The sequence below is a fragment of the Lutra lutra genome, chromosome 3 (genome assembly GCF_902655055.1).
Source record: "Lutra lutra chromosome 3, mLutLut1.2, whole genome shotgun sequence".
In the NCBI taxonomy this organism is placed as follows: Eukaryota; Metazoa; Chordata; class Mammalia; order Carnivora; family Mustelidae; genus Lutra; species Lutra lutra.
In genome coordinates this window covers 188126190-188145735 of record NC_062280.1, presented here as the reverse complement: position 1 = coordinate 188145735, position 19546 = coordinate 188126190, and positions in this window count along the sequence as shown.

Sequence of the window (19546 nt, the reverse complement as noted above, 5' to 3'; positions counted from 1 at the left end):
TCTGCCCTGCCTGAGATTTCTCTCACTCCAGACACCCTGACTTCCTCCTCCTTTTCACCGTGAAGCGAAAGCTCCCAGATGATAAGTATGGGGAATATGTAAGCCTCATCAAAGGTCAAAAAAATGTTCTGATTCCTGAACATTTTTGTGTCTTTCAGCTTCCTCACAATAGGAAGACTGCTAACAAAAAGGGCTTTCTCTCAGCGGCCACGTTCAAGAAAATCCGGCTTAGTAGGTGAGCAGCGGTTCCTGGAAGGGCTGCCCGGCGATCTGTGCTCCGTCTTCTCATGTGACTGTGTGGTTTTGTCTAAATTTCCCACCTCTGGTGCACATTTCAAAGGATTCTGTTCTGGGAGCCTACGGCCTGAAAGGCACAAAGGTTTATTCTGGCTAATTAAGATTATTTTTGTTTGTTTGTTTGTTTGAATGTCAACCCACCTTTTGTATCATCTTTAAAAACTCTGGCCACTCTGCAGAAGAGATCAGGCCATTCCACCCCAGGGGAGATTTAAATTGAGGACATTTGTAACCTTTTTCTTTTAGGTTTCTTTAGAATTTAACCTAAAATAAATAGGATAGCAGGGTGACACTAAAATATAATGGGCCTTGCCTTTATATACTAGACTGAAAATTGTATTTGATTCGTACACAGAGTATCCTAGTTTGGAATAACACACGTTTCTTTTGGGAATCAAAGAGTCGCCTCGTAATCGGCGTGGCCTCTTTAATTTTTTAAAAATTAGCGCCGTTGTACACATAGAAGAGGAACGCTGAAAGTCTAGGACTCTGTCTTCAGAACTAAATGGCCCAAACACAGCCATAATCGCAAATATTAAAGATTTACTTTTTCACCGAGAAAAGTTAAGGACAGAGCTTGTACCGCATGCCTTCTCCCAACATCCCCACAACACACTCTGCTCCCACTTCCACTTATCAAATAACTTCTGGTTGGGGCTCAGGTGCTCCACAGCAAAGGACAGTCTGTCACCACACATGAGGAAGTTGAGGCCTCCTGGAGGGGGGAGGATGTAGACATACAGCGAGCACTACAACAGGATGTGAATAGGGAGGTGGGAAGCTTGGCAGGGGAGGGGGGGCTGAGAAATGCTTCTTGGACATCATGTTTAACCTGAGGCCTGAGAGATGGGTATGAACTTACCAAGTAAAGAAGGAAGGGAGGCATATTCCAAATAGAGGAGAATTCTGCATAAGGGAAGGCAGGAAAGAAGAAAGAAGGTGGGACAGCTAGACACCCAGTGTGCCCAGGACATGATGCATGGGGACGATGGCTAGGAATGAGACCAGAGTGGTTAGGTGAGGTCTAGATAGGGGGAAGACTGCGCCATGAAGTTTATGGACCGTTCATGGGATAGTTTTTGGACTTTCCGGTCAGATCTGTTATTTTGGGTGCCGACCTGGCAGTACCATGGTGGGAAGGTGGTGGGGAGGAAGAGGCGCAGGAAGATGCGGTCCAGATGAGGTATGGGGGGCTGCCCTGGAAGTATAAAGGCAGGGGTGGAAGGAAGAAATGGGCTAAGGAGAAAGTTAGGGCTGGCGACCCATGGATTGGGGTGTCTGGCCACATGGAGGGGAGAGGAAGAGTCAAGACAAGACCTACCTTGGAACATGGTACTTGCTGTGAACGGAATTGTGTTTGCTGCACATTTATACGTTGAAGACATTTGGAAATAGGGACTTTAGAAGGTAATGAAGGTAAAATGAGGTCATAAGGTGGGGCCCCGATCCAAGAGGATTCAGGTTCTTATAAGAAGAGACGCAAATCTCTCTTTGTCCCCCCCTCTCTCTCTCTCGTGCGTGAGCACACAGTGAGGAGGTGGCTGTCTACCAGCCCAGAAGAAAGCTCTCATCAGAAACTGAGTCTGCTGGCACCTTGATCTTAGACTTCCAGGCCTCCAGAACTGTGAGAAATAAATGTCTATTGTTCAAGCACCCAGACTGCGGTATTCTGTTATGGCAGCCTGAGCTGACTAAGACAGTGCCATTAACTCACAGAAAGAAGAATACAAAGGACAGAGACTTTTGTTTTGTCCGTCCATCCATCCATCCATCCATCCATCCATCCATCCATCCATCTTTAGTTTGGTTTTAGACTCATCATGTACAAAATGTTAATAAGGTAAAGATATGATGTTTGAGAGGCAGCTGGATATATAGAATAGGAACAATGGGGAGCAGACAGGGGCTAGTTTGAGAATTTTCAGGATAGAAGCTGAAGCCAAGAGTAGAGATTTTCTAAGGGAAGAATGTAGAACAAAAGAGAAGGTTAGGAAAGAAGATGGGAGTTGAGACACTTAAGGGCAAACAGAAGAAGTAGCCAGAGAAAGAGTTGCAAGTGAGAGATGGGCTAGGAGCTAAGTGTGTGTGTGTGTGTGTGTCCATCTTTTTTTTTTTTTTTAAAGATTTTATTTATTTATTTGACAGAGAGAGATCACAAGTAGATGGAGAGGCAGGCAGAGAGAGAGAGAGGGAAGCAGGATCTCCGCTGAGCAGAGAACCTGATGCGGGACTCGATCCCAGGACCCTGAGATCATGATCTGAGCCGAAGGCAGCGGCTTAACCCACTGAGCCACCCAGGCGCCCCATGTGTGTGTGTCCATCTTAAGGCCATTTATCAATAGAGTCATATGCTCTAGAGAGCTCAGCTAGGCTGAAAACCAAAAACTAAAGCATTGGGCTAGGAATGAGGAGACAATTATCAGGAGCTGTGTCATTGAAGTGCCAAGATGCAGTGGGTTGAGAAATGCTTGGGAGTTAAGAGAAATGAGGATAGATTATGATTTTAAGATATTTGCTTATGAAATGCACAGGGAAGGTGTGGAGGTAGCTCGAGGAGGAGGCAAATGTGAGACAGTTATTTTCCCTCTATGCTGCTGAAACTCCACATTAATGCTTATTTTTATGCTAAGGAACCAAGGACAGCTATAGAAACAAAATTGTTCTCTTCTTTTAAGCAAATCACCCCCTTTCATTATTTTAGATTAGTGATGTCTGTTTTCCACTCAACAGGAACAAATCCTGTATCCCCTTCCCCCAAAGACTTTTCATCTCATTGGCTCATTTCTCTTGACCTCCTGAAGACCATTGTGTTTTAACAAGGTGTCAGGATCCCCAAAGTGAGGTCAGGGGTATGCATGTGTTTGTGACTCTGTGGGTGCGTTAGGGGACAGAATGTGAATACGCAATATGACGTCAGAGACCCGTCTTTTGTCCAGAGAATCAGATATTATGAATGGTAAAGCTGATTTTATATAAGGTGACCATGATTTAAAAAACAAGACAAAACAAAACCTGTCCTCAAAACAATTACGGTCCCTCTTCTTTCTCCTGCAGATTATGGTTAGAATGAAAAATGCAAAAGAAAATATTTATGTTTTCTTTTTCCTCTCTCTCAAATTTATAGGGAACTACTTAGATATGCTTGTGTGGATCAATCTATCTCGGAGATTGACAGTCCCATGGGATGTGATGTAGACCTCTGTTTTAAATTGTTTAATAGTTGGAGCAAAAGAAAATATGTATTAGAAAATTCTTTCCAGAACATCAAAATAATGCATTAATTTAGGAAAAGAGTGATTCATATGTGACCTTGTGTAATATTTGACTTTTTAAATGCCACACATAACACTTAGCTGGTTTTCAGCTTTGCTGGGAAATGGCTGTATCCAGCAAGGATAAAAGGCTTCCAGCTGGGATAACTATCCTATAATTAGTGATGCATTTTTTAAAAGGAAAACCAGAAATTATTGGAGACAGTTGACGTAAAAATCTCTACATTGCTAAAGTATGTGTGTTGATAACATGACAGTTTTAGCCCTATTGATGCAATATTACACACACACACACACACCAGTTTCTCCTATCAGCATATTTGAGGAGGTCAGTTTCTTTTCTACTGATTTCAGTAGAATTCACTGGAAATCAGTTCTGTGAATTCATGTGATATTGTGATATGAGATGAAATATATGTTTGGTTTTTGTCTCCGGTTCCTGGGACACAGCTCCTAAAACTCCTATAGTTTCCTGAGGGGCATCTTTTGTTATAATATTTGGTCTTTGTTCCAGTTTCTTACATAAGAACTTCTAAGACTCTTGGAGTTTTCTGGGTGACAGGGATGAGAGGAGCATCTTTTATTACTCATAATAAGCTCCTTTCAACTATACTCGAGTTTATGCTAATGACGTGACTCTTGATAGGCCCTTGGATAGCTTCAGGATGGAGTCTGGTTGGGTGCCTGGGTGGATTAGTGGGTTAAACATCTGCTTTAGGCTCAGGTCATGATCTCAGGGTCCCGGAACCGAACTCTGTATTGGACTCTCTGCTGAGCAGGGAGCTTGCTTTTCCTTCTCCCTCTGCCTGCCACTCCCTTTGCATGTGCTCTCGCTCTCTGACAAATAAATAAATAATATCTTAAAAAAAGGAAAAAGGATGGATTCTGGTTGCTAGAGGAACCAACCAAGTGATTAGAGGGTCAGAACTTTTGGTCCCACCCCCAGCCTCTGGGGAAGGAAGAGAGAGATTGAGGTAATTGACAGAGGCTGATGATTTGATCAATCAGGCCTGTACCATGTCATACCAGCCTCTAAATGACAGGATTTGGAAACCTGCCAGATCAGTGACCACGCCACAGGGTCAGGAGGGGGACTCACCTGTGAAGGGCATGGAAGCTCTGAGCACTGACCACCATGTCAAACTCTATTCTTCTCTTCCATGTGGTGTTCCTAAGTTCCGTTCCTTAAACTAAACCAGTGATGACAACCGAAGGGTCTTCATGAGTTCTGTGAGCCGTTCTAGCAAACTACTGAATCTGAGGAGGGGTTGTGGGAACCCTGGATTTATAGCGGGTCAGTCGGAAGCACAGGTGACAGATGACAAGGGACTTGAGCTCAGCGTCTCAAGGGGCACTGAGTTTTTAGCCTGTGGCATCAGTGCTACCTCCAAATCTCGAGTTTTTTATTGGACTCTGTCTCCAGCCTCTCTCCCCTCCCCAGACGTTGGGGATGAGGCTGAGAGTTTCTACCCTCTAGTCAGAAGTGTGGTGTTCTGGTGACCACCCTCATCCTGAATGTATCCTATATCTGTCAAGGGGAACTCGTTACCATAAACTCAAGTATGGCCCAAAGAGACTCATTATGAATAACAAAAACACCCCTATAACTCAGCAAATTTCAGGGGTTTTAGGGTATATGTGCCAACTGGGGACAAAGACCAAATGTATATATTTGTATTATACTACAGCTACCAACCAGAGATTCGGTTTCAAGTGACCTGGGGTAGGGCTCAGACAGTTGCATTTAAAAAAAAAGACAACAACAACACCCAAAGGAGACCAACATACAGCCAGAATTGAGAACCAGCAGAAGCCATTCCTTAGATTTATTTCGGTGGCTGAAAAGAGGGGAGGGAAAGAGACAAGGATTGCTTGAGGAGGCTTGTTGAGGGAAGGTGGGTGCAGGCGAGGGCAGACTTGAGGGAGAAGCCCTAGGCTGGGTCTGGATGAACGGGGTGGTTTTCTGGGTTGGCTGCTGAGCCTAGAGCCCTGCTGCTGAGGAGAAGGCGTGGGCCTGCCTCCTGGGTTTGTGCAGGCCTGGGCAGGGCAGACAGGGCCAGATAAAGAAACAGGTGCTGGAAGATTGGATCTTTATTCCATATCCTGAATTCTGCGGTGCAGGAGAGACCAGTTATCCCATAATCATAGGAGTGGCAGGTGCTTAGGACATCAGTGCACGCATCATCTTCTGCCTGCCCATAGGGGTCCCATTTGAACTTCAGTCTCCAGGAGATTCACAAGGCACTGTAAGCCACACAAGAGGGAAAAGGGGGAAAACTTCACAAGGAGGACATTCAGTTTCACAAGAACAATATATAAGTTCTCTTAACTGACCATCCCCATTGCTTTTTTTTTTTTAAAGATTATTTATTTTAGTGGGGGGGAGAGAGAGAGAGAGAGCATGTGAGCAGAGGGAGGGGCAGAGGGAGAGGGAAAGAATCTTAAGCAGACTACTTGCTGACTGTAGAGCCTGACGTGGGGCTTGATCCCATGACCCTGAGATCATGACTTGAGCTGAAATCAAGTCAGACGCTTAACCAACTAAGCCACCCAGGCACCCTATGTCTCTATTAGCTTTTGAGGGTGGTTGTAACAAAATACTATGCACTGGGGGGTTTAAATGACAGAAATGTGTTCTCACACAGTTCTGGAGGCTGGCAGGCTGAGATCAAATTGTTGGCAGGGCTGGTTCCTTCTGGGCTGTGAGGAAGAATCTAGGCAAGGCCTTTCTCCCTGGCTTGTGGTTGGCAATCCTCCCTTCCCCCAACCCCTGTGTCCCTTCCTTTCACACCATATTCCCTCTGTGCCTGTGTCCAAATTTCCCCCTTTATAAGGACAATGGTGTTATTGGATGAGGGCACACCCTAATGATCTCATCTTAACTAATTATATATGTAATGACCCTATTTCCAAGTAAGGTCACATTTTGAGGTCCTGGGGTTTTGGAGTTTCCAACTTCTGGCTTTATCTTTAGTGCTCATCAGAAGAACAGCCTGGTAATGGCTAGGTAACCCAACTTGCTCCGAGTTCTTCCCAGAGCTGATGCTTCAGTACCTAGTTTAAGGATGAGACAGACCCTATTCTCAGACCCATTGTCCAAAACAGTTTAGAAAGATTCCTTAATGATCCTGTCCAGCAACTGAGGTTATTATTAAGATGTAATATACCTAAGTATATACATTTTGGGCCTTTCTTCTAGAAACAGCCATCAATGGCAGGAATTTCATTTTGTTCAATTATTCCCTAGAGAGAATAAATATTTATGATCCAACCAAAGGGACCCCAAGAAGAACAAAGAGCCTGATAACAATCGCTGAGAAGCACAAAAGGCATGGGACACATCGGCTCTAGTATGAGGGTTACTTTACTTAGGGATACCCTCAGCAAGGAGGCTCTTGCCATAATCATAATCTATACTTCTGTTTATATATCACTTTGCAGTGTACAAAGCAGATTGTTGTCTTATTTTTTCGTTTTTTTTAATAACACCGAAAGTTATCATTTGGATTGAAAAATGCGGGAAATATACATGTGCAAGTTAAGGAATAGTGATGACATGAAGACCATATATCCACCACTTGGAGTAAGAGATGGAATGTTCCGGGTTCCAGTCTGGTGAAAACCCCCATTTGCTCCTTCTTTCCCCCCATGAAGTAACTCAAACCCTGACTTTTTTTTTTGAATTTTTATTTATTTTTTAAATTTCTTTTCAGTGTTCCAGAATTCATTGTTTATGCACCACACCCAGTGCTCCATGCAATATGTGCCCTCCATAATACCCACCACCAGGCTCACCTAACCTCCCATCCCCCACCCCCCAAAACCCTCAGATTGTTTTTCAGAGTCCACAGTCTCTCATGGTTCATCTCCTCCTTCAATTTCCCCCAACCCCCTTCTCATCTCCATCTCCCCATGTCCTCCATATTATTCCTTATGCTCCACAAATAAGCGAAACCATATGATAATTGACTTTCTCTGTTTGACTTATTTCACTCAGCATAATCTCTTCCAGTCCCATCCATGTTGATACAAAAATTGGGTATTCATCCTTTCTGACGGAGGCATAATACTCCATAGTGTATATGGATCACATCTTCTTTATCCATTCATCCATTGAAGGGCATCTTGGTTCTTTCCACAGTATGGTATCTGTGGACTTTGCTGCTATGAACATTGGGGTACAGATGGCCCTTCTTTTCACTACATCTGTATCTTTGGGGTAAATACCCAGTAGTGTAATTACAGGGTCATAGGGAAGCTCTATTTTTAATTTCTTAAGGAATCTCCACACTGTTTTCCAAAGTTCAAACCCTGACTTTTGTGTTAATAATGATCTTGCTTCTCTTACAGTTTTATCATGCAAACAAGCATCCCCAATGACCCACTGATTTTGAAGAACTGAGAGTGAGCACATGCCTGGCTGTGTAAGGAAGGGGCAGTATCATCATGGCCAGATGAAGCCTCCCAAGAGATAATAAGCTAATCAGCCCTGAGTAGGGCTTCTGATGCCCACAGAGTTTGAAGAGCCCCTTTGGGGGAAGTCATGGTAAGGCCTGGATTGAGCTCCGAGGGACCTGGGGTTCAGGACAGCCAGGGCACCCATCTGGGGGTGTTGTAGGGAGCTGGTATTGGATCTCTGGCAGAAAAATATTCAGAACAGCTTGTTGCTGTGTATTTTCTGCTTTGAAGCCTATCATGGGCTATTTTCACCAGGTGGGAGAACACCAGAGCATGACTCTTTGGAGCGGTGACTGAATGTCCAGTTAGGAAGGTAGCAGTTTTCAAAGGGAGGCCCTCCTTTTAACATGGAGGCCCCTGCCCTCTGAACATTCACACCCTTCAGTTCTGGTTATTTTCTTGCATTATTTTGGGGATCATTTACTTGTCATCCATGTACTCCCTCTTTCTGGATTTTTTCTTATTTGAAGTTCAACTTCTGGACATGTCTTGTAATTTTCCGCTTTTCTTCTACATTGTCTACAGCTTATCTTTCCAGGAGACTTTTTTCACTTTAGCTCCCATTTTTAAATTGGTGTTATCGTGGTTTAGATTTTCAAGAGCCATTTTTGTTGGTTTCTTGAATAACACTCTGTTTCCTACATGCAAAATTTCTCTTATCCTCGAGGGGATAAAAGCTATTTTAGAATTCTTTTTTTTTTCTCGTGACTTATATCTAGAGGTCACACAGTTAATAATTTTTAGAATAGAGATTCAAACTCAGGCAGTCAGACCTCAGAACCTGTCCTCTTGACCCTGTCCTGAAATGCCTTCATTTTAATAAATGTTGGATTCTGGCCCTGCTAAATAGGCAGACTGAACACAAACATCAAATTTTTCCCTTTAGTAATTCCACTAAATCTAAATAAAAAGACTTAAAGAAAGACAAACTCACAAGGTCAGGGAGAAAAGCATAGGTGACTCCAACAACAAAATATCAGAAGATGCTTATTTGTGGAGCATAACAAATAGCATGGAGGACAAGGGGAGATGGAGAGGAGAAGGGAGTTGAGGGAAATTGGAAGGGGAGGTGAACCATGAGAGACTATGGACTCTGAAAAATGATCTGAGAATTTTGAAGGGGTGGGGGGTGGGAGGTTGGGGGCACCAGGTGGTGGGTATTGTAGAGGGCACGGATTGCATGGAGCACTGGGTGTGGTGCAAAAATAATGAATATTGTTATGCTGAAAAAATAAAAAAATTAAAAAAAAAATCAGAAGATGGATTTTTGTGAGAAAATAATGAGAAAATTCATGTAAAAGGCTTTACACAGTGTCGGGCACCCAATAAGCACACCATAAATATTAGATATTATTAACCTAACATAATACCTGTTTTTAAAAAATGAAAGAACTCCTTTTAAAAATATTCTAAATGTGTTGTATATGATTTAAGAGCTTCCTTGTACCAAACCAGGTACTTACTTCCATATGTGAATGTTAAAGAAAGGGAAAAAGAAAATTTTATCGTGATCCTGCCATAATAGTATAATTTGGGGGGTTGAATTTGTTTTTATTTTATGGAGAAAAATCTGATGTGTAATATATAGGGAAAAGAAATACATTATCAAAAAATATGAATATGTGTAATTTAATGGTGGGTGGCATGTTGGAACTTCATATATCTTAGTTCAACTTGAAAACCCCATAGACAATACTACACTCATATGAAACCAGCACATGAATTATTTCATGAAAGTATAATGTCTCTATCATGGCAAAAGTAAATAATTCAAGAAATGTTTATTGAACATGGATAATATATTTCTAAAAAACAAGGTGTTGATTCTGGAGAGAATCCAAAGGTAATTTCTTGACCTACGCCTGCAAGAAGCTTATTAGGGGAGATAGATATTTACTAACAAATTAGAAATCAAAGTAGAATTAAGTAATGACTTCAACAGAAGGACAAGCAAAGTGCCACACAGGAGTTGGGCAAAAGGAATATTTAATGCCCACCAAGGGAACTAATAAAGGATTCACTGGGAAGGGGGCATTTGAATTTGGTTTTGAGGCTGGGCCACAGCTCCCTTTAGTAGAAGGAAGTGCAAAAGCAAAGCCTACAGGGAAATGCATTGCCCATTCCAAGTACTGTCTGGCTTTCGATGTACTGTCTATCCTTACCTCTTACTGTAGCCAGGACAGAGGCATCATTTAAGTGTTAAATGTCCTTAAATGAGCTTGTTGGTTGATTTCGTTTCTCAGGTAGACAGTAATCTTGTTAGGGACAGATATCCTGTCATAATCTTTTTGTATCCCCAACCCCCCAAACTAATCTCAGAGTGTTGGTCCACTGCAGATTCTCTATAAATACCGGATGGATACAGGAACTTTTTGTTGCTTGGACGATATATTTTAAGGTAGGAAAAATTGGAGGGCTACAGGAAAGCAGTGTATAAGGAAACTATTAGGATTCTAGAATTCCAACCATTTTATAAATATTTTCAAGTGAGCTATAAATATGTGTTTATCTTTTCAATGAGTCTAAAAACTAATCACAAAACAAACTCCAGAGTCTTCAAAAATGAGTTTTTAATATAGACAGCCATTGCAAAAAACAAAAAACCCAAACAAACCAACCAACAAACCCAAGACCAGTTAAAAAGTACTTTATTCCTGCTGAAAGTGCTCACAAAAATATGTAGAAGTTCTAAAAAAACACCCCAGTAGAGCTAGGTCACATTGGAAACCATGACTTTGTTCTAGGATTCCACAAACAGAAGGATGTACTGTTGCTGTTCCTTGAGCAGTGTTTATGTCAGTGGTCTTCATTGTATGGTCCACTGGACTACTGGAAACATCCAAGCCATCCACTTGACTTCCTCAGGAGATTCCTGCCCTCAGAATTGGGCTTGTTTTAACAGAACAATTTTTCTGTTTATTAGTTAGCTACTTTACAATCACAAGCTTGGATTCAACAACAAAACCATTTCACAACATATCCAGCCATTTGTCATGACTTCCATTAATCACCATTCTGGACAGTACAGGTATTCTTTTCACGCTGTGAACTTCTTTTTCTAAACTGGTCACCCAGAACCCTCATTTCTGCAAGATTTCAGCAAACATGAGAAGAGCCTAAAAGATGCACTTCCATACTTGAAGAAATGTTGAAGAAAATTGTATATATGTGAAAGCCCTTTGAGCAGAACAGATTCTGGGACAATAACGTGAGACCTTATAAAGGATAAATCCTGCAGACGAATTTAATCATTTTCAGGGACACGTGGTAAGCCAAATTGAGCAAGAGGAAGCCAAGGATGTAATGTGCCTTGACTTTACAAAGATCTTTGTTCTGTGCTGACAAGAATACTTACCTAGAAATGGAAAATAAGGTAGTTCAGGGGCACACAAGTTTGGGCAGGTCTAAGATGAAAATGGGGCTCCTTCCCTGGGCCCTGGCTTTATTTCGGCCTGGGACCCTGGCCTCACCTCCATGATAGGGTGGGGAAGCGAAGGGAAGGAGTTAGGCAGCCCGTGTTTCCGGGGTACTTTCTTCGCACAAGAAGTAGTAGGGAAGTGGGACACACAGCAATATCATGTTTACACATCGTCCTTGAAGTCTGTAAAACATATTGCATGAAAAAATGGCTGTAGGAGTGTGTGTGTGCGTGCGTGCGTGCGTGTGTGTCCTGGCAAGGAAGGTGGGGTGACCAGAAGAAGCAAAAGACCAAAGCGTCCTTTGAATGAATTACCTTTCAATCCTTACCTATCTAATGGATGAGTTTTCGGTGCCTAGAAATGCCCTGTGCTTAGACTACTGGATTCAGCAAGGAAGTGCAAACGTTCGTCTTGGCCTGAAGGATGTTGTAGTAACTGAACTTGCTTGGTGGGAGGCCTTTTGCCTCATGGGTGGTTATGCTTGTACCAGATTCAACTGGGCTGAGCTGAAGCAACACACCTGTTGCCACCATATGGTGCCATCCTAGGGAACTCAGCTGCACTGGTGTCTAATCTGTTAGCTGTGGTGGGACTTAAAACTTTATGTGTTTGTTGCCTATTTATGATGATAAGCCTCTAAGGATAGGAGAAATGTTTTTTTCTGTGTTCATGTTCCTGATGCTTACCAACATGGTACCTAACAAGTATTCTGTGGAGGGAAGACAGAAGGCAGGGAGGGAGGGAATGTGCTGAGTTCAAAAACCCAACATGGACCAGCCAGTTGTAGAAGGTAAATGTGGTGGGAGGGGAGGAAATTGGGAAGGTGAGAATCAGATGGGGGCAGGAAGACAGGAAAACCCCACAAGGGTGAGAGTAGTAAGAATAAGAACCTAATACCTCAAAATATTCTGCATCAGGATGGGGAGGAACCAACAAAGAAGCTGTGCTGGGGAGGGGGTGGTGGGATAGACTGTCCCAGTTTCTGCCAAGTACCTTGGACAATGTGCTGGGGGCCCTTGTGGCAGTGCCTTAGTCCCTCCTCATGGTCAACAAGAGGGCCACAGCGAATCTGGTATTTGATAATGCCAAGTGGCCCAGGGCCATCTCTAAAATTATCTTCTGCCTCCCTCTCTGGCTGCCTTATCTCTTGTAATGCTTTCATGAAGGCAAAAATGGGTGAAATGAATAGCCTGGGCTGCCTTCTTTTGTGTTTGTCTTATTTTCTCCAAAACCATTATGCTTCTCCTTCTATGTTCTTTACAGTTCTGTTGGTGTTTTACACAGAGTAGGTGCTTCAGAAACGAGCTCGAGAACCTCTATGAACTTCTAGCAAAATCCCTAGGAAGACCATCCTACTTTCTTTGAATGTCAATAAGCATTTGTAGGGCAGCTACACTTTGGAAGATACCCCCTAAGGTGTGTTTTCATTTCCTCCTCTGCCAGGGAAGTCGCCCTTTTGTTTGGAGCTAGGGGCTGATATAAAAAATGAATTTGAAGGATATTGGTAAGCTTCATCCTGGGAACTGGGTCTGAACTAGAGGTTGGCCAAAGGATGCTGAGGTAAATATCAGGTCAGAGGATGAAGCCAAACTAAAAGTGGAAAGGGAGAGGGGAGGATCTGCACAAAGGAATGCAAGAGGTTGTGTAACCCAATGGGTCTGTGGAAAGTATTCTGGAAGGTTCCAGAGATGCTGTCCTGATGCTTATTGCTAGATTTACTTCTGGCTCACTTTTGAGTGAGTTTCTGCATCTAAAAGGCCAGTGCAGGAGTAAAGCATCCATTTCTCAGGAGCAGACAAAAAGAGAGAGAGGGACTACCTTGGCTTAAGCTCTCTGACATGGAGACAGAGAATAGTGTCGTGTAGGATGGGTCACAGCTAACCGTCTCCTATCCTTGAGGGAGAACAGACTTGTATGACTTTGCAAAATCTCCACTTCTCTTCCAACTACTGACAAAAGACAGCCTCTCACCTGCTTGTACAGAGAAAAATGAGTATTTCAGAACAGGAAATGTCATCCTGTGCACAGAGAGTAGGAATTCGGAATCCTGAAGTGCTTGGTGCCATGCAGGACGTTGTTTTCAAGAAAAGTTCAATTCGGGGTCTGATGTCACACCCAAATATATGCCTATCACTAGGTACTTTTTCACTTTTGTCCATGAAGATGGAGAGAATGTTCCTGAAGAGAAGGCAAGAGTTTTGTACTGATGTTGCCTAGCAACCAAAACCTATTTTTTTCCAATTTGTTGTTTTAAAAAATTCTACATCATGTTAAATTAATCTAAGTCTGAGGCATACGCTTCCTGTTTGTGTTTAATGGCTGCTGTACACACACAATAAAATGGAAACACTTCCTTTTGATTGTTTAATTTTCTAACTGGGCTATAAGGTCTAGGAGCAACCGTTGTCCTCCTGAAGTGTATGTATCATTTGGGCAGAAAGGGACCATCGAGACAATCCCGAGTGCCTGTTCTCTCAGCTTGGGGATCAGCTTCTCTGGTCCTATACTGAAGGCTGAACCACACTTCCTGACCATACTCTGTCTGGCTCTGGACCTCAATCCATGTGTCCCTTTGCTTAATGACTTGGTGTGGTGGTACCTTACCGACGCTTCTGTGCTTTTAAAGTGTCGTCCTGGGTTGGTGATTCAGGAGACTATGGTTTCCGTTCTAGCTTTGCCATTGACTTGCTGGCTGAACTTGAGCTAGTTGCTTGGCACATCAGTTAGATTAAGTAAACTGTGCTGCAGGAATAAATGAATTTTGACATATCTGTGGCTTCACACCACAAAGATTAGCTTCTTGCTGATGCAAAGTCTGATGAGCGTTGGGCAACCCTCCTGGGCAGCTTTCTTCCATGGGATGATTCAGAGATCCAGGCAGCTTTTACAGCTTCTGCCACCTCAGCCTGAGGGCCACCAAGGGGAAAGAGAGACTAGGGGCACATCATCTCTTCACAATCTTAGCCGGGAAGAGCATGTCACTTCTTCCCATGGTGCGTGGGCCAGAAATAGTGACCTGGCCACAACTGAACTTCACGAAAGACTAGGAAATGTAGGAGAATATTTGGATTATTCGGGGGCGGGGGTTGAATCACTCTTGGCATGTTTGAGCCTTACTCTAGTCATATGCAAAATGACAAGGGCCCTTTTATAGCTGTAAAGACCTAGGAGGCTATGATGAAGCATATCACCATGATTCCAGATTAAGTATTCAAGCTTCTCCTCTAAACAGAGCTCTGTTTGTTTTTTAAGATTTTATTTATTTATAAGTAAAATAAATAAAAAAGAGGGTGGGAGAGAACATGAGCAAGGTGAGGGGCAGAGCAAAAAGCAGACTCCCTGCTAAGCAGGGAGTCTGATGTAGGGCTCAATCCTGAGACTCCAGGATCACAACCCAAGTGAAAGGTAGACGCCCAACAGACTGAGCCACCCAGGCTCCCCCAGAGCTCTGTTTTTAAAAGGAAGAGATTAACATTGTCTTCACCCACTTGCTGTATTGTACCAGACTGAATAGTCTCCCTTTTCTTTATACCATAAAAACTATGTCTTATTTTTAGAAAAAATCAAATTAGAAAAAAGGTATTTCTATGGGTTAAACTTCTGTCAAAACAGATTTTTCAGTTGGAAGGACTTAAGACAATTCTCATCATTTATTGTCCTAACTACTTTTTTAGAAGATGATGAAAAAATGTGCAGTGTGTACAAATAACTCATTTTTCACTGAGAAAAACATCTATTTGACTTTTCTGTGTCAAAGGAGTATAACATTATTTCTAAATTAGTGCAGAATTCTCAGAGAAGTAAGTAATTTTAAATGAAGAACAAACACAAAGGAAGGGAAATTCAAGTTTATTTCTTTTTTAAAAAAGATATGTCCATGAAAGTTTATAAATAAATACTTTTAATTCCATCCTTATTCTTTGGCAGTTTGGTAAAGGGCTGTACATGACTACCCTTTGATGATACCCAGCGCCCAGCATTGCTCACGGATGAGCCCATATTCTCCCCCATGTCATCTAGTTCTATGCAACATCTATAATCCTTTTTGCTTTGTGAACAGAAGGAAACATTTCCTAAATTCCTCTTTTGGAGGATCATTATTTAATGCATACATCGAAATCAAAGGAATTCTAGACCGATCCTTCCATTTTAGATTTTTAGCAGAGTAGGTTTTAATTTAGTATGTTAATGTGTAGTTTTTAAAATTCCACAAATTCTCCCTACTCTGGGATAAGGCATTTCTCACAGTTGGTTACTCTGGTTGGTGGTTTTATTTATTTATTTATTTAAAGATTTTATTTATTTATTTGACAGAGAGAGATCACAAGTAGGTAGATAGGCAGACAGAGAGAGAGAGGAAAAAGCAGGCTCCCTGCCAAGCAGAGAGCCGATGCGGGACTCAATCCCAGAACCCTGAGATCATGACCTGAGCCGAAGGCAGAGGCTCTATGCACTTAGCCATCCAGGAGCCCCTGGTTGGTGGTTTTAAAACATGGATAAGGAGCACTTGGGTGACTCAGTCGGTTAAGTGTCTGCCTTTGGCTCAGGTCATGATGCTGGGGTCCTGGGATTGAGCACAGCATTAGGCTCCCTGCTCAAAGGGGAGCCTGCTTCTCCCTCTCCTGCTCCCCCTGCTTGTGCCTGTCACTGTCAAATAAATAAAAAGTATCTTTAAAAAAATAAAACATGGATGAAAGTTACTTGACTCACTTGCCATCAAGAGGTAAGATGTATGCATCCATCTCTTGAATCTGGGATTCAAGATTGTGTTGCCATGATCAGTAGAGTTTGGCAAAAATGATATAGTATGGCTCTAAAGTTTGATCCTAAAAGGCCATGCTATGTTTGTTTTGGTCATTGGAACACATGGTCTTGGAGCCCTGAGCTGCTACATGAAAAAACAGACTGCCCAGAGGCCACCGTGCTATGAGGTGCCCAGGCTATGTCAAGAAGCCATGTGCAGGGTTTCTAACCAATGACCCCAGTTTAGTCAAGGTTTTGGAATCATGTCAGCTCAGGCACTGGACATGTGAATGAAGAAGCCTCCAAAAGGTTCTATCCCCTACCCACTCAAGTCTTCTCTGTAACGGCTCTTTGATATCTGTGGGACAGAGGCAAATATTCCCGATTTTTCCTCTCTGAATTCCGGACCCAGAGAATCTGGGGGCGGGGAGGATAATCAAACAGTGGTTGCCAGGACAGTTACCATCTCTGTCGGCTTAAAATTTGGAATATGCATTATCTCACTCTTTGTCCACTTATAAATGGAAAATCTTAACATATTTAGCAGCAAAAATTCATATATTTAAGTGGGCATTTTGTTCGACAAGTCCACATTCAAAGACAATATAATTTTATCTGATTTCTTGCTTCCCTCCTGCATGAAATTCTAATACTTGAGGGCCCGGATTGGATCTTTTCATCTCTGTATGCCCAGAGTCTGGTGCTTAGGAGGCATTTCACACATGTTAATTGAATGGAAAAAGACAGATATTGACACCAACATTGACAGATGCCATAAGTTGCTGAGAGATTTTATTAATGACAGTTGCTAAGCATTTAAATTATGAGGTTAAAGAATCTATTCTAATAATCAGTTGTCAGGGGTAGGAAAACTACGGGCTGTGGGCCACATGCACCCTACTGCCTATAGTTTTAAATACAGTTTAATTAGGAAACAGTCATGCTCATTCATTTAAGTACTGCCATCACTGCTTTTGTGTTGGAGTGGAGGAGTTAAGTAGCTGTGACAGAGCCCGGATGGCCTGCAAAGCCTAAAATATCTAGTATCAGGTCCTTTCCAGGGAAAACTCTGCCAACCCCTGAGTTACAACCTAGTTAGCCTGGTAACTTAGGAAAATACTGAGAACTCTCACAGTCTATACTAATTCTTCGGTGAGCATCAGAATGCCCTGGAAGGCTTGTTGAAGTGCAGCATGCCTGGCCTCTCCCCTCCAGGGTCTGACTGGGTGGGTCCAGGGTGGGGTGAGAGCTTCTGCATCTGAATAAGTTCCTGGGTGGCCTTGGTACGACTGGGCTAGGGAATCTCACTTTGAGAATCACTGGAGGTGTAGAAATAGGAACAAAGAGAGACACTTAAAAAATTTCTTTTCCTGGCTCTGTTGTGACTCTCCAGCTGGATGACCTTGAGTAAGGATCTGATTTCCTCACCTGTAAAGTTAGAAGATGGGCTTAATGTTGACCCTCTCAAAGTAAGGTCCCCAGATAAGGATTCCCTTATCTCTAGCCTCGGGGAGGCACCGTGGGACCTTGAGCCAAGTTTCCCTAAGCAACCTCCTTCATTTACCCGGAATGCTTTACAAATATTGTCATTTTCTACGTGTGCTATGATACATAAAACACTGAGAAGTGTTGGAACACTGGATTTTTAATGGCTTGTTAGCTCTGAAATATTATGGGTTTAGATGTTTTTGTTGATAAGTGCCTCCATCTCAAATATATGTCGATCAGTGTCCACTGAATGCAGCTGTTAGCGCATGCCCTGCATGAGGGGGCGCTTGCCTTTCTTCCTTATACATCAGATTCTAGACATGCTTCCCTACTTGGTTGCTTGCTTTTTCTCACACTGAGATCAGGTGTCTGACAGCCTACTCTAAAGCACATGGAATTGATGCTCACTCAGTCTTTTGATACTTTTGGGCACTTTTTTGATGCTGGGGGCTGCCTGGGGTTTATCTCTTCTGCTCTTTAATAAAACCACGCATATTCTCCAATGGCCACATGGCTAGAGAGCGAGGCTGTATTATCTTTCCTCCGCCTCTTCCTCTTCTCTGCTCCAACGGAGAGAAAAACCAGAGGCAGCCATAAAGAGACAAGAAATCTTTTCTTTCCATCTACAGGGTTCTCCCTGGCAGGTTGTAACTTTATAAATCGACTGACTGAATGAATAAACAAATGGCTTAGTGTGGTGTCTCCAGGGCAATAAGTGGTCAAGCCCCACTGCTTAACCTCTGTCTTTATTGCAGGCGTACTCTCTTTCTAGATACATGTTTGTGTGCAAATGTGTGTCCATACATATGTATATGTACACATACACACGTGCATACATAAATAAATATTTTGTTGAAGACCGCTGTGCTGAATCTGCTTCATAGTTCTTTCCATGCCCTTCCGTATGTATTGAATACCTACTAAGCTCAAGTTTGTGTAAGATGTTGTACAAAGACAAGCTAGGCACGGCTGTTATTTCCAGTGAGCTTACAATTTGCTCCATAATTATTCTTGGGAAAACTAGCTGAGAGAGAAGGTGGGCGAAAATGCTTTGCTGAGAAATCCTCTTTTGTTGTAGGGATTGGTTTATAATCTTCTGTCTAGTGCCTCCAAATGATCTCAAAATGGAATGAATGTGTTCCATGGTGAGCATGAGTCATCGTCTAGTGAAGTGGGCACTGTGAATTCCAGAGGCAGCACAGCGAGAACGAAATTTATGAAAGTAGAAAGCCAAGCTTGGAAGAAAACTGCTTTAGAATAAGCTGAACGATCTAAGGTACGTGGTGTACCTTTCTACACTGAAAAGCTCTCCAGTTTTATTGTGTGGATGGGTTTAAAAGGCCATTTCAAACTTCTGCCATTACCGCCTGTCTTTTGTAGGCATTTTGCCCATTTGCCTGTCTGGGACTAAATGTTTGATTTGCCACCCAATCTTAACCAGACATTACTGGTATTGAGTGATTGATTTGACAAATGTTTATGGAATGCCTATTATTGATGGGTGCTGGTAGAGCTACCCAGATGAATGAGATGTGATTCCCATCCTCAAACTGATGGGAGGGAGAAAAACACCATAAACAGCATTTGTCCTACAAAAATGTAGAAGGGAGAACTAACTACCTGGGTAGCTGGGGAAAAACACATTTGAGGCTTGATATCCTAAAAGGTGTAATATATTGTATGTTGCGTCAGAATAGCCTCCAATGCAATTAGTGAATTTTTAAAAAAATTATTTTCTTTTATTTCTTTTCAGTGTTCCAGAATTCATTGTTTATGCAATTAGTGAATTTTTGGATTGAAACCAAAGCCTGGAAAATAGATAGCAAACAGAAACTTCTCTAATTTGACTGCCTTTCAAGTGGGTTGATA